Below are 15,519 nucleotides of genomic sequence, written 5' to 3'. Positions count from 1 at the left end.
CCTCCCTGCAAGCTGACCCGGGTGACCTCTTCCTCCAGCAGGTCGCCGTGAGTCAACCTGCCTCCAGAACCTTGGAGCTTCCCTGCCGGGCTCCCCCGGGACCCCCAGTGTCTCTCTGCATCTCCATCCATCCCTCGGTTCTTAACTCTTCAAGCCTTAATGGGAGTCTGCTCTGATGGGTCTGCACTGCCAGCGCCTGAGTGAGCCCAGAGAAGATGACAGCAGCCATCGTCTTCCCCCGAGAGGCAGGCTGTCCTGTGGGTCCCAGAGGAGCCACACCTCACAGGCAGATGAAGGGGCTATGGGAGATGGGGGCAGTGCTGGGGGTGCCCCGGCTCTACCACCACCCACACGGCCCCCACAGCCCAGACCTCCCAGACCTGTGACCCTCCACAGCAGCCCACGGAACCCTCCTGGGCTTGCTCTCCCTTCACATCCATCACTCTTCGGCAAATATAGAATATTCCACATTCTCAGAGAGACCTGGCAGTGCTCTTAATGCTCTTTTAAAAATAGGTCAGCCTTAGAAATATACTGCTGAGGTTATTTTTGGTGGATGTTTATGCTCATCAAGCTTTCTCCTGTGTACTAAGGTATTGCTTTTATTTACACAGCAGCGACTCAAAAGGCACCCCATTAATATGACAATCTCTTTAGTGGTAGAAATAACATGTACACATCACTCTACATTTTTCTAAGCATTTTCACAGCCATTTGTTTTCACATAAGCTGACCACAGGAGGTGTGATTTACCCATTACGTAATGAGAAACCAGAGGAGACAATGAGTTACTTAATTGAGGTCACAGAATGAATTAGCAAGAAAATCGTTCTAAAATATAAGCATTTTAGTCTAGCATTTTCTCCATCATACCATCCTGAGTGATAATGCTTTGTACTTTATTTGAAATAAACTGGAATTGTATTAGATAGCTCATACCTGAAAGTAGAGTGTTTTTCCTCAACGAACTTAGAACTATAACATGGCCTTAGTTTTCAATCCGTGATATTAACTTTGTTGAATATAATTAATTGTCATTCATACAGAACATTTGGGGAAAAGGAATATTTGGATTTACTGGATATTCTCAGAGTCAGTACAGAAAGACAATGGGTAATACGTGTGGATCACAGATTCTGATACGTAGAATCAGTTGCGTAGGACACTGCAGTGTGGCTGGTTGTGCTGGATGCGCCATTTGGGATGGTCTCATTACAGGCTCACTGGGCCTCCACCGAGGGCCGGTGCTGCGTCGGCGCTCTGGGGAGGCCAGGAACACATCTCTGGCTCTTCCCAAGTCATGTCCAGCTGCTCTGATGTCAGCTGAGGAACTTTCACTTGCCTTTCTTGGAAGACTGTGACATACTCAGTAAAACTGGGTGTTGAGCCCCATGACCTTGTGGCTCATTGGATTTCAGATAAAGTAATTGGCGTATATTTAAAAACCCTGTCTTTCAAACTTTGTCTACAGCTTTCATGTAATCTTAATACACATGCCACGTCTGTTCATTTGTGTTTTCTATAATAATGAAAACGTGGTTTCCTCTCATCTTACCTCCCCCATCCAAGTCTATTCTTTGACAATTACTTCCTGAACACTCGCAGGGCTCCACGCCCTGAGATCTGGGCAAAATGGTGAGAGAGGCAAACAGAGCCCTGCCCTCACAGAGCACAGTCTTGTAGGGGAGGGAGACACTGAAATCAGATGATGGGAGCCATGCTAGGTGCTGAAAGTGATGATTACACCTGTGCTGTGAGATGTCCCTGACCTGGTTCCTTCATTCACCCATCCAGCCATCCAACCATCTACCCATCCATTCACCCACCCATCCACACATCTGTCCACCCATCCACACATCCACTCGTCTGTCCATTTATCCATTAATCCACCCATCAACCCATCTGTGCACCTGTCCACACATCTGCTCCTCTGTCCATCCATCCATCCATTCACCCACCCATCCATCCATTCACCCACCCATCCACCCATTCACCCATCTGTCCATCCATTCATCCATCTAACCATTTGTTCAGCTATTCAACCATCCATCCATTCACTCAGCCATTCATCCATCCATTCATCCAACCACTCACCCACGCATCCACCCACTCTTCCACCTCTCCACCCATCCATCCACTAAAGCATCCACTTCACCACCCATCCATTCACCCACCCATCCATTCACCCACCCATCCATTCACCCAGCCATCCGCCCGACCATTCACTCAACCAACCATCCATCCATCCCTTCATCCACTCAACCAAGGAATGTGTCTTGAGTCCCAGTTTATATACTGATATGAAGAAGACAAGAAGAATGAGGCAGAGATTTTGCCCTCAAGTATTCACAATCTACCTGAAGAAAAACCCCTGTGGAAACTCTAATACATGCAGTAAATCCAGGGAGGCCTCTGGAGGAAGGAAGGGAGAGAAACTAAGAAGAATGCATGTCCATGCATATGGTCTTGTGCACCTGTTCACATTTCTTCACTGGAAGGCTTTGGGTGCTGCTGTGTCATGACTGCTGTTTAAGAGTATTCTCAGCTTGCGTATTCCTTGTAGCTTAAACCCTCCAATCCTAGACTGTTTCCATGGGCATGGCTTAAGAGATTAAATCTAAAGTGTTTTGAAACAGAAGGAGGAAGGGGGGACCCAGGGTGGCCATTGGATGTCTGTAGAAGTTGTTCACTTCTCTCCAGTGCAGATGTCACCCCAGGGTTGTGCAGTGTACAACCTGTGAGGCCAGACTTCAGGGCCTTGGAGATTCCCTGGCCCTGAAGGGATTCATGGAGATTCCCCAGAAGATCTCTTCACAGACTGAGTGGGCAACTCAAGCCCTCCTGTCTGTGGAAGGGGAGAGTGTGTGAGAGAGGTGCAGATGCATTCAATACAAGCCTTATTATAAGCCCTCCACAAAGACTGTTCTCGCTGCACAGTTGAGAAAACGGAGACAGTATGCAATTTTCTGAAGTCAAACAGCTGGCCACAAGGGAGCTGCAATTTAAACCGAGCACATTGGGTGTAAAGTTCGTGCCACTCTCTGCTTCCTGTGGGGGATGGGAAGGAAGGCCTTTGCAGACTTGAGAACTCAGAGTACCTCTGAGATGTGGAAAGAGGGCTTAGGGGTTCCCCACGGACAGTGAGCCTTGGGCTCTTGGGGTCCTGGGTCCCTGGAGGTTCTCATGTTCAGACACCATTAGGACCTCAATCTTCCTAGCCCAGGATCCCAAGCTGCGAATCACTGTAAAGTGGAAGATCTAATGGAGATGGAGGGTCTGATGGAAGAGAATCTGATGGCGTAGGAGGGTCTGATGGCAGCAGAGGGTCTGATGGAGGTGGAGAATCACTGGGGCCTTCAATGGGCCACCTGGCCCAGGATGCATCTCTCCATGCTGGCCACTAGATGGCGACATAAGCCATCTAGTGCCCAGAGTGGCTGTGGGAAACCTGTGTTTCCGCTGTAACCACAGCCCTGGGTTCTCTTGTTTGTTCTCCTTCACTGGGTTTGAGCCTCTTGGGTGACTTGCAGGGTCCGGGGCATATGTGAGCAAAGGTGGTGCCTTGGAGGCCCTGTAAATAGCTCAGAAGGTGAGGCTGGTCTTCAGAGCCTAAGTGATTGCAAAGTGCTGGACAAATGAGTGTATGTGGTACCACAGCATGGAGGTCCACAGCACGGATATCCACAGCATGATGTCCACAGCACGATGTCCACGGCACGGACGTCCACAGCACAATGTCCACAGCATGGAGGCCCACAGCACGGATGTCCACAGCACGATGTCCACAGCACGGACGTCCACAGCATGATGTCCACAGCACGGATGTCCACAGCACGATGTCCACAGCACGGATGTCCACAGCACAATGTCCACAGCATGGACGTCCACAGCACAGATGTCCACAGCACGGACGTCCACTCTCCTATCTGGATTTCTCAAGAATGGGAGATACCTTCTTTTCCCTCCATTCCTGTTTCTGGGAGGAAAAGGACAGATGGACTAAGACAGGTAGCAGGGAGCCAGCAGCCCCAGGAGCTGGTGCTGGGGAGTCCCAGGTGAGATACTTGTGGCTCAGGAGGGGACCTGTGCATGTGAAAGGGACACCCGTAATGCCCAGTGACACCTCCATCTACTGTGGAGGGTGATAGAGTCTGTTAAGGTAGCCCAATGAGCACCTAAGCCAGAAGTGAGTATCCAGAATGGCCATGTGTACCATAAGCCATCAAATAAGAGGGGTTGGGCAGGGGCTCCCCAAGCCTGTCCTCAGCCGTGACCAGGTGGTTATCAGCCCTCTTTAGTCTGAGCGCTTGCTTTGTCCTGGAGAGGGAGTATTAAATGTCTGCTGGTCACCCCACGCCCTGTCTCTGTCCCTCTTGGGGAAGAGGGCTGCAGTGGGAGTCTCATGATGCAGGTTCCTCCCAGTTCTGTGCTCACCTGTGCTGAGGCTCTGCGTTCTGTGGAATGCGGCTGTGTTGCAGGCCCTTGTAAGGATCAGTGATGCCCACCGAGGGCCCAGCACACAGGCTTCCAATGTCTGAAGCACAAACCCCGCTGCCGAAGTCACAGCCGCAGCGGCGCCCTGCAGACAGGCCCGTGGGCCTCTCCTCGGCACAGTGTCGGGTGCTGAGTGCCTCTTGTGAACTGTGGGTTTCACGTCCAGCATTGCCGAAGTTGCCTGGAGCGGGAGAGTCTTCAACCTCCATCAGATCTTCCACTTTACAGCAATTCACAGCTTAGGATCCTGGGCCAGGAAGATTGAGGTCCCAATGGTGTCTGAACATGAGCACCTCCAGGGACCCAGAACCCCAGGAGCCCAAGGCCCACTGGCCTTGGGAAACACCTAAGCCCTCTTCTGGGAGAAGATCACCACGCATCTGCAGCCCTGGGTGCCCCCAGCAGTACACGGGCTCTGGCATGGGGGTGGGCAAGGGGCGAGAGTCTGGCCCCTGTCTCCTGGCAGATTTCAAAATGTGGTCAGAAACATGGCTGGAGTGATGACTGCGTGGACTGGGGAGTCGTCATTCAATGAATCAGGCTTGACCTCTTGTCCACCCCTGCTACTGCTGGTGTCTGTGTTGATCTGGAGCTGACCCCACCTTGCCCTGGCAGAGCAAAGGCCCTGGGCTGGGGTCTGTGCACAGGTTCTGGTGAATGCCCTGCTGTGGGCACACAGCAGAGGCCTGTCAGAGGAGAAGGAGCCGAGGAGAGCCCTGGGGATCCCCAAGAGCTTCTGGGTGTAGGGACAATCGCCCAGACAGGCTGACTCTGCGAGGCTTGTCCCCATGGCAGGAGATGGCCTGTGAGAGGTGGGACTCCTGGGAGGAGCGCTGAGGACTAGAGGGAGGGGACAGTGTGACTCCGCAGGCTCCACAAGGGACACAGCACCGACATGCCTCTGGCCTGGGTGCCCTTCTGAGTTATCAGAGGTCCATGCACCCCGGCAATCATGACCAGGCACGGGAGGCGTGCAGGGAGTGGGGTGGGCACCAGAGGGGCAGGCACTGAGGTGTGGACACTGAGGGGAGCCATGGGTCCTGCGGGGTGGCCCTGCGACCGGACTGTTGAGCCTTGGGTGGGCAGAAATCATTCCCCTTATCAAGGACTGTAGATCCTCACTCGCAACACCAGGACACCAAAGCAGTTCTGTTACCGGATAAAGGGTCTTGACTGGGTGTTGTTCAGGTTCTTTGTGTTGAAAAAACAGTTAAACAAAACGCACAAACAAAGCAACAAAAGAAGGAAGCAAGGAAAGACAAAGAAAGCAACAAAATAACGTAACGCAAGTACAATATATTGAAGCTAAACTACACTCCACAGGGTGGGAGCTGGCTGCAGCAGGCAGCTCAGGAGCCCCAAGACAATGTTCTTTAGGGTTTCTATTAAGCTAAAAGAATCTGGTAACACCCTAGGCGCCCTTAGAAGCCTCCAATTAGTCACACCATATGAAGGACTGGCCTGTGACCAATCAGAGGCTGAAATGGAAACTTCGGTCTTGTCAGCATAGGAATGAGGCTGTGTACCTCGAACTGGCTGCACCTGCTGTTCTGCTTCGGCCTTACCCCTTGGGCACCCGAATCCCTACTTTCCTGCCGCAGTTCTGATAGAAAGAAAGTGACAGGTGACACGGAGGTCCCTAACCCAGGGAATAGCTAGAGTTTGCACCTCACAAGCTGGTGTAAGACTGGGAGGCTAAGGGCATGGGCTTTGTGCTTGTGAGAGTTTGCAGGTTGAATCTCAGCCCTGCTATGTGGGGCATGTCACCCAATATCTTTGAGCCCCAGTTTCCTCACATTTACCCCACCTGTGAAGTGAAGGTGTTGCTAGCATTGTTAGGGGGCTTTGGGCAACAGGTAATAGAGATGTCAATTCCAACAGGTTTTAAGGATAAAGTCAATTTATGACCCCTTGCAAGTGAGAAGGGCAGGGTGGACCTCAGGTGTGGCTTGCTCCTGCAGCTTTCAATGGCCCAGGTTTTGCCTGTCTTTTGCTCTGCATTCCATGGTGTTAGTTTAACCCAAAGCTCCCTCTTAGCTCCAAAGTAGCTGCAAGCAGTAATCAGGACTAATTGCTCATTTGTTCATGTCCAGCTGAAGACAGAACTACTGATTAAAAGTCTGGGCTTATCTCTTGATTGAATGTCCTACGTGATGCCTCCAACCCCGAGGCCTCCAACCTCCTGGCTCTGGCCAGGAGGATGCTGGGTGCTGCTGATGGGCTGAAGCCTGGGCCATTGGCAGTGTTGAGGGGAGAGGCCTCACACTGTTGGTTCATTAGTGAGAAGCCGCGGAAGGTGACATGCAGGGAAGGAGAAAGCCTCTGTGTGTTGGGTTCACAGCACCCGAGCCTGCACCTGAACGTGGGAGAGGGGACGGAAGTGTCTTCTGAAGGAGTCTAACTGACGTTTGCTTCTCTGACCTCGCTCCAGCTCCGGCCGAGCTCCAGGTTCCGAAGGCTCCATCCCCCAGGACATTTTCTGGGAGCCCGGGAAAGGGTAGCAGAGCCTGGTCGCATAATTCTTGGAGGACGCTCTTGGTGGGCAAGCGGTGCTTTCTTATCGGGTTGTTCCTGTGAGAAAGGTTCTAATTCCCACTTAGAAGCCCTGAACGCAGGTGGGAGCCCCTGACGACGGCAGAGAGGTTGTTCAGGGCCTGGGGCCACCTGGGGTCATCTACTTGAGTCCTCTTTGAACTCTGCGTTTGGCAGCTGAGCTACCCGAGGAAGTCACTTCTTCTCGGGGTCAAGCACCCGTGTTCATCCTCAAAGGGATCAGTGGGGCCCAGAGCTGCTGAGCTGCACACATGTGCATTTCTCCATGAGACTATCTTGGGGGACAAGTGCTGGCACCCGCAAATGGTGGGACAAAGACAGAGGCCCTAAGGCATTAGCTACCTGCCTCAGATCACACAGCCGGGCCAGACCAGAGCCCAGGCTGCCCGCGGTCATGACCTAGGCACCATTTCCCACAGGCAGCATTAGGTGGGAGTCTGGGCTAAGCAAGACCACGCTGGTTTTGATGACGGCATTTTCTGCCCCTGCACCGCGTGGTAAGCCAGTGCCTCCCTCCCGCCTGGCCACGCTGCACCCCCTACCTTCACTCTAGTCTCTGTAAAGAGATGTTTGGGGCAGTAGCTGAGAATATTAAAGACATAACATGAGTATGCAGGATCCCGGGAGCCCAGTGGGCTTAGGACAGGTTGGCTCCATGCCTGCCCTCGCTCCAGGACCTTCCTCCCCAGGGTGGAGCCAGGATGGGCAGGGAGGGCGTCGCTACCTGGTGTGATCCGCCGGGGGCTGGGGCAGAGGGATGGAGCCTGACTGGCAACAGTTCCAGGGTCTGCTCTTGCTGGGACTTCATGTTCCCAGGACCGCCCGTCCCCCTACCAGAGTGGGAGCCCTGGTCAGGGAGGCCGGCGACCTAGCGGGAAGCCAGCGCTGGAGCTCTACCTGCGGATGGAGCAGGCACTTTCTGCTGGGTCTTCCAGGAAGCCAGCATCACCAGGTGTCTGGGGTGGCTTCTGGCCTCTGCTGTCTGCACGCTGTGCCCTGGAGCTGTGGGAGGTCGTGACGCCTGCAGCTCCCCCACGCCCATGCAGGCACTGGACTCATTCGGAGCAGGTCCGCTGTCCCCAGGCACAGCCCCTCTCACTTTATCAGGGCCACCATGATCTGACTTCCTCCTGTTGATCACACAACATTTCCTGGGACTGTCTTATTTCTAATATCTGACCCATCAGGCCGCTCCTGGGCGATCCTCTTCCTTCCTGGAAGGTGCATTAAACTGAGGTTTTACAAGGGCTGGCTGCATCCCTGTGTGGGCAGACAGGACCCCATGCACCCAGGCAAGCCCTCCTCAGCAGCCTGTTCATCTGCAGGGATTCTTCCGGTTCTCCCTCTGGGCAGCCCCACAGCCCAGATGCCTCTGCTTCCCAGCCACAGATCCATCATTGACCTCCCCTTCTTGCTGGGGAGAGGTTGGCACTGGGTCATCCATGGGACACGGAAGTGACAGCTGCACCCTCCAAGCCTGCTGGGTCCCTCTGCCGGGAAGCAGGTGGTCCCTGGATCCCTGTCGCCATCCTGGACCTCCCCACTGTCCTGCACTGGTTCCTGGGCTCCTCCTCAGCCTTCAGTTCCACGGCATGCTGGCTCCGGCCTCTTGCCTGGGGCTGACCAGGGCTGCCAGGGGCTTGGTTGTTCTGGGAGGCTGATGGACACAGAAAACACCTTCATGGCTGCTTAAACATTTAACACATAATTTATTGAGGTCAATTTAAAAATGATTAGTTTTCCTTAAGTAAATTCAATTCATGAGTCTTATTTACTTGTTTTATATTCATCCGGGAGTTTTTGGCAATCTCTTTCAGAGGGACTTTTGATTAATGTTTGACCAACTCAGTTGATAAAATCCCTCATAAACAGTCAATTCTGTTAATTAAATTCCCTCAGACATTCACACTGAACGTACACATTTATTTGATTTTTTTTAAGGCACTTCAGCTGCCTGACCCCAGAGGACTCTAAGAAAACCACTGACACTTGCAAACAGGCAGCTCCCAGACTCCAGGAAACATTCCAGTTCTACTTACATATCTATTCTGTTTCCCTCACACCTTTCAACTTAGAATCACTAGCCTGTAGAGAGTGGCACATTTTAAACTAGAATCAGCTATTCTGGGGAATCAACTAGGAAAATCTGTGCTGTGGGAGCCTCTACTATGCCTCGTTCTCCTACACACTGTAAACACTTTCAAACACAGAGACTATTCCAGAACACAGCAGGAAAGTGTTAATACGATAGGTTGGATTTACTTCATCATCTGCACATGATGGTAAACCTACCTGGAGTTAAAGAGCTTTCTCCACTATGGAAGCAGTTTTCTGTAGCAAGAATGTGCATGATTTCAGTCTGGGCTTAAGACCTGGAATCACAGGTCATCCAGATGATTCTGTGATGCCACTGATGAGAACTTTCGAAGTTGCCCTGACACAGACCTCCACATCCCCGAGAGGGGCCAGGCTCCCAGACGTGCCCCTGGTTCACATAAATCACTCCCCGATCCTGCCATTGGATTAATCTGTGCCCATTGCCCGGTGGCTTCACCACTGATTAGAGTCAACATTTCTGCTGCTTCTCGAGTTACTGTCAAGCTCTTCTGAAGCGGAGGAGGACAACTGATTAGTTCAACTTCTCTGCTTCTCCTTCAAGTTATTTTCAAGCTCTTCTCAACTGCAGGAGTATGACTTTCACAGGTAGAGTCTCGGCGTCTTTTGTGCCCTGCCCAGCCCTGTGGTTCTTGTGCTGTGATGCTGCCTGGCACTCTGGGGTGCCCCTGATCTGCTTCTGATTTATCATCTGCCTCCAGCTCCTCCACTGTGGTCCTGGGCCCACCTGTGCTTCTGGAAGGAGCATTCAGGCTATTCAAAACTAGACCCTACCACCCAGCCCATCCACGTGAGCTTACAGAGCATAGCACAACTGGTTGGCTGTATAGGAATGTGGGCTTAAGAGACCTTCGGGCACATTTTGTCATCAATCCTCACAGAGACTGTGCAGTTACAGACATCCTACCAGCTTCCCAGGGGAGGAATCGATGCCAAGGCACATTGAGGGTCTCGTCAAGCTATATAACCAGTGCCCTCAGAACTTGGATAGCGAGAGCAGATATTGACTGGTTACGTTCTTAGGGCTGGATGCTGGCTAAAGAGTTTACACACATGATCTCAATGACGCCCCCCAGGAACAGCGGGGTTTGGAAACTGTGACCACCCCTATCTCACAGATGGGCACTCAGGAGCTCACAGAAGATAAGCAACTCGGCGAGGCTGAGATTCCAGCCCAGGCACCCTGACCCCGGAGCTTGAGCTTAGTGTCTGCAGCGCTGCACTTCCCCGACCCCAGCCCAGGCATGGCACCTGTGGTGGCTTTGCACACAGTTATAGGTGCCCCACTAACTGTATCTGGAGGAGGCAGGGTGGGTGGGCTCTATCAGGAAAATCCTGGGGGTGGCCCCAGCTGCAGGCAGGACTTGGGCCTCAGCAGAGTGGCCACTGTACAGAAGGCCACACCAGGTCAGAGGGGACAGGGTGGCACTGCAAGGAAGGGCGTGTTCAAATCTCAGCAGCAGGCTGCACCGGGGGCAGGGGGACAGGCAGCCAGCTGGGGACGCCCGTCCAAGCGTGGTGCTGTCCACCACCACGCTGGCTGATTGGGATACAGGAGTGAGACTCTGCTCCCTGGCTTTGGCAGAGGCAAGGTTTCTAACGCGAATGTTTTTATTTTGTGCTGGGCAGTGAACTATGCACTTCACAGAGAGGATGGCTTTGAATGTGCTCTTATTCTTCAGCCAGAGAAACTGGACGCAGAGAGAAGGGAGCGCTTACCCGTGGTCATCCATAAGCAATGTCGACCCTGACAAGCACACACCTGGGCAGGTCACCAAGGCCCTGAGGTTCAGAAACCAGGCTGGAAGCAAGACCCGGTGCATCAGCAGGAGCCACACCAGGCTGTGTGGGACCGAGCCCTGGAGCATAGGACGGGAGAGCTAATGCCCGGCTTCTCTGGAGCCTGACCCCCAGGACCTGAGCCGGGCCACGTGAGGGCCTCTCTCAGGTCTCAGTGGCAAGGAAGGAGGTTGTGAGGACTGGGGAGCCAGTCTGTTCTTTCCCCGTCACCCCATAGCTACCTTCCCCTAACCCCCGTTATGATAAAATGTGTCAAATCTCAGACAACAAATCTTTCTCTCATAAAGCGGCGGGATCATCTCCATCCTCTTCCAACAGAGGCTCTAGTCAGGGGCAGTTTATGGGGGAAGAAGGATGTGCTGGGGTCCCCGGGACTAGCTTGATGCTTCTCTGGAAAGATCCACAGACCACAGAAGTGACAGTTTCTTACAGCAAAAGGAGGCAGATTAAAATCACCAAATGAGAAAGGCTCCCAAGGTGGGATCTGGGAGGGGCCGGGTGCGAGATTTTGGCCCCGCTCCCAGTGGGGTCACTAGACAGCACTCGTTCCCTCAGCACTGATGCGTGACAACACCCACGGCGCCTTGGTGTCCACGTTTTTATTGGGGGTCAGCCATGAAGGCATGGAGCACCCGCTTGACTGCCCACGGCTTCTCAGCCCCCAGCCCCCAAGAGGTCAATGCAACACAGCATGGCCCAGGGCCCCAGAGGACCCAGGCAAACCTTCACCTAAATCCCCTAGTTAGGGTAAACCCTCCAGCAGGGCCCCAGGTCCCAGGTCTACAAAGACATGCTTGTAGGGCGGGATATTCCAAGGGCTCAGAGGTCATCCCCAGGCCCAGCAGGAGCCAGTCCCATGGAGTGTGCAGGGCTGGGCACCCCAACCCCACCAAGTGAGCCCTTCCCTGCACAGAGGATGGGTGGTCTGGAGGGGAGGGTGTGTCTGAGGGTGCCTGCACCCATGGAGCAGCCCTCTTTATGGGATGAGTCCCATGAAGACGCATCCCGGCTGTTGGGCGTCAGCCCCTCAGCTGGCTCTGATTTCCTTGAAGTGGGGGCATTGCCCCACCCCCGGCACCCAGGCGCAGCTGTACTAAAGGTCAAGGTGGGCGTTAGCTCAAGCTCGGAGTTCCTTGACTTCAGCTGTGCAGAACCAATGCTCGCCTGCTGGAAGGAATGCCGGCGTGTGCGGCTGACGGCGCGCAGCTGAGAGCAGGCGCCCTTGTCCGTTTGGCCGCGTTCTATTCTACACATCTCCAAAGGTGTTTATAAATTCTCTTTCTTAAGTAGCAGAAACCACCAACTCAGCAAAAATAAACATATCAGTAACCACGGTGACTTCAGCCTTCCAGCACTGGGCAGAAGTGACCTCAGGCGGACGCAGAGGGGCACAGACGTGGATCTGAACATGGGTTTGATGAACGTGGAACAGATCTGATTGAAAACCTTCACAGCCCCTGATGGTTGGAATTCCAGGTTCCCTGCTGGTGTCTGCCCTGTTTCATGACCCGTGAAGCCCCAACAGGGACAAGGGCTGTTGCTGCTGGTGCCCGGGCTGGTCTCCTGAGGCCACGCCTTGCTTCCTGGGGAGGGGCTTTGGCTCACTAGCACCGAGGGCAGGAGAGCTGGGCACTGCTCAGCCAATGAGCAGTGGTTCCCTTCCTGAGGCTTCCTCCCTCAGGTCTAGACCCATGACCTGCCTGGCCTTCTGTTTCACAGTGATGATGCAGGGATGCCCAAGAATTGCAAAGTTCACCAGCGAACTCGAGGGAGAGAAACATCAGCAACAAAACTCCAAGGAACTACAGGTGAGAGAAAATACAATTCACATGCAGAATTTTCCGTGGAAAATTGATTGATCCCACCAGGTCATAGCTTTGCAGGTATCTGTAAGAGTCGAGTGTGAGGGTGTGGAAGTCCCCCCCTCTCTTAGGATGAAGATGTTGAGGCTTGAACCTTCTCTACCATGTAACAGGAAACAGCTGGGGTGGTGTATTAGGCAGCAGGGGGCAGAGAAGCCACGGGACGTGGCTTCTACAGAGGCCATGGAGAAGGGGACTTCCCACCAGGCAGGTGGCCAGAGACCCTGAGCCTTCCAGCAGGGGGGCCCCCAGGCATTGCCGGTGGCTGGTGGGAAGGTGTGAGCTGGGGGTCTGTGTGTGTTCGCATAGTCTCCGTGTTCTTAGCTGGGGTTGTGGCTGGTAGTAGGAGAAGAAATGTTTTGTGAAAGTTATTTTAGAATTCTTAGACAAGCCAAGCCATGAGCACGTGAGGTTCCCTTCCTGAGGGTTTGCAATTCCCATTAAATGGAATTCAGAAAGTTCTCTGGCCCCAGTGAACAGATGGAGGAAGAGGCATGAGGCTGGGTGTTGGGGGGCCTGTGTCTATGGGGCTGAGCCGAGAGGGCCCAGCCTGCTGGAGCTCCCAGAGGTGCGCGGCCCAGGCATCACCCTCACAGACCCCTGGGCATTGCTGAGGGCTGAGAAAGAGGCTGGGCCTGGCGGAGGCCCGGAGGAGATAAACTGGGGAGAGTTTGAGGGAGCCAGCATCCCTTCCACTGTCCATGCGACATGCTCACGTGGCCACGGACAATGAAGCCGTGAACTCAACCTCGGGTTGCTCGGCTTGACTGGAGGCAGTGGCTGGAGGAAGCCTTCCTGGTTCTGTAGCGGGGATGTGCAGGCCCTGCTGGACTGGGCCCTTTTTCCAAGGGCAGGCGGCCGGCCCGGGTTTGCCCATCTGTGGAGTCACAATATCAAAATGTGTGACGCCACAGGGACACTCTTAGCGGGATTCTGGGCCACATCGTGCACCTGATCCCGGAAGGGTCCTGCCAAACCTTCCCAAATCTCAGGACCACCTGGGGCTTGTCAGCAGCTCCTGGGCCCCACACACAGTCTTTCCAATTCAATAAACTAGAGGGTGCCCGCACTCTTTTAAGGTGTTTTTTGACACAATAATTGTACACATTGATGGGGTATGTGGTGATGTTTAGATACGGATGATGTGTAATGAGCAGATAAAAGTCATCAGCAGATTCATCATCTCAAACGAATTCCTTCACGTTGGGAACATCAGCCTCCTCCCTCTGGCTATTTGAAACTGTGTGACTGTGAGCTGTGGCTGTAGCCTGCCAGAACCTCTGCCTCCCAGACAGTTGCAATTTTGTATCCTTCAACAAGTGTCTCCCTATCCCTCCCTCCCCTGCCCCTTCCCAGCCTCTGGCATCCTCTGTCCCACGTTTCACTTCCATAAGATCAAATTCTTTACCTTCTACACATGAGTTCATGCAGTGTTGACCTTCCTGCTCCTGGCTGATTTCATTTGCCACCATGTCCTTCAATTCCATCCACACCATCTCAAATGCCAGGATTCCATCCGTTTTGATGGCTAAATAAGTTTCCAGTGTGTATATTTACCACGCGTTCTTTATCCGTGCATCTGTTGGTGGTGTATCATGCTTCTCACAAGTGTTTTGGGGGCATTGGAAGGCAGGCGGCCTTCTCTCCACAGTGCTGCAAGCAAGACTGGAGTCTTCTTTGCAGACTTCAGAATCTGAGAGAGGCTCCATTGCTCCTGGTGATGGGATCTGGATCTGGGTGTGGAGTGTGACAGCTGCCAAGGGTGATAATCAGAGTCACAGGTTCAGCCACCCCATCCCCAGGGCCTGCCTCGGTGGGGCGTTGTGCCATAAATTGCGGAGCTGCTATGTGAAGTGAATATTTACTGAGCATCTACTATACCCAAAGCAAAGCGACATTCTGGGGAGATAAAGAGAAACAAGACACACAGCCCTGTCCCCAAAGAACTTCCTAGGGAGCAGAGAGGGTGGAGAGGCATGGAGCCAGAACGCAGGTCAGGACAGACAGCTGCCAGGGGCAATCAGCAGCGTGGTCTGCAGGAGGCCTGGGGCAGCCAGAGGAGGCCCACGCTCTGGCCCCAGAGCTTGTCATGGGGCAGCAGGCAGGGGCCGGGTACGTCCTGGGGGCCTGGCCCAGCCCCGCAAATGGCCCCTCTGCTTGGCCAGAATGTCCCTACTGAGTTTGGACCTGAGATCCTTCCAGTGCCTGAACTTGCCCCGAGAGACATCCCGCATGCACTTGGGGCATTTTGAGAAACAGCAATTTGAGGGTCCCTCCCCCAACTGACTGGTCACTGGAATCCCACAGCGCCCTGTGGCTGCCTTCTCCGTGGGCAGCAGAGCGAGGAGGCGTTTCTCCCTTGTCTGCAGTGAGCTTCTGCACCCCCTGCAATGCCGCGGAAATGAGAGGCTGTGGGTCTCCCTGCAATTCACAGACACTGTGCGTGGGGCACTCAAACCTTGTCCCAACACTTCACGATCCAGCAACGCGAGCACTCACTACCCAGGCCGCAGCTCTCCAGGGCTGATTTCACATGGGAGCGTCCAGATGGCTTCCCCAGGCGAAGCTTTCACTTCTTCCTAAGGCCCAACCTCCCCTGGAGAAAAGGCCATCCCCCGACCTGCTGGCGAGGGAGAGGTGGCCCCCAGATTCTCACACTCAGGGCCATGGAGCTTGTCCTCCTGCCCAGACCACC

At 53.7% G+C, this 15,519-nt stretch overlaps 1 protein-coding gene across 1 annotated transcript in view; it reads left to right on the top strand.

Moving 5' to 3' along the window:
• The window catches only part of UMODL1 (uromodulin like 1), a 74,882-nt gene extending 73,333 nt beyond the window's left edge, over positions 1-1,549 (top strand). The window contains exon 22 of the mRNA XM_017538604.2: positions 42-1,549. The gene's annotated coding sequence lies outside the window, so the exon portion shown is untranslated. The remainder of the gene's footprint in view (positions 1-41) is intronic.
• Positions 1,550-15,519: the final 13,970 nt, after the last annotated feature.

The sequence above is a fragment of the Cebus imitator genome, unplaced genomic scaffold, assembly GCF_001604975.1.
Source record: "Cebus imitator isolate Cc_AM_T3 unplaced genomic scaffold, Cebus_imitator-1.0 Scaffold112, whole genome shotgun sequence".
Classification (NCBI taxonomy): domain Eukaryota; kingdom Metazoa; phylum Chordata; class Mammalia; order Primates; family Cebidae; genus Cebus; species Cebus imitator.
The sequence above is the reverse complement of the archived record's forward strand: the minus strand, read 5'-3'. Positions and strand labels throughout refer to the sequence as shown.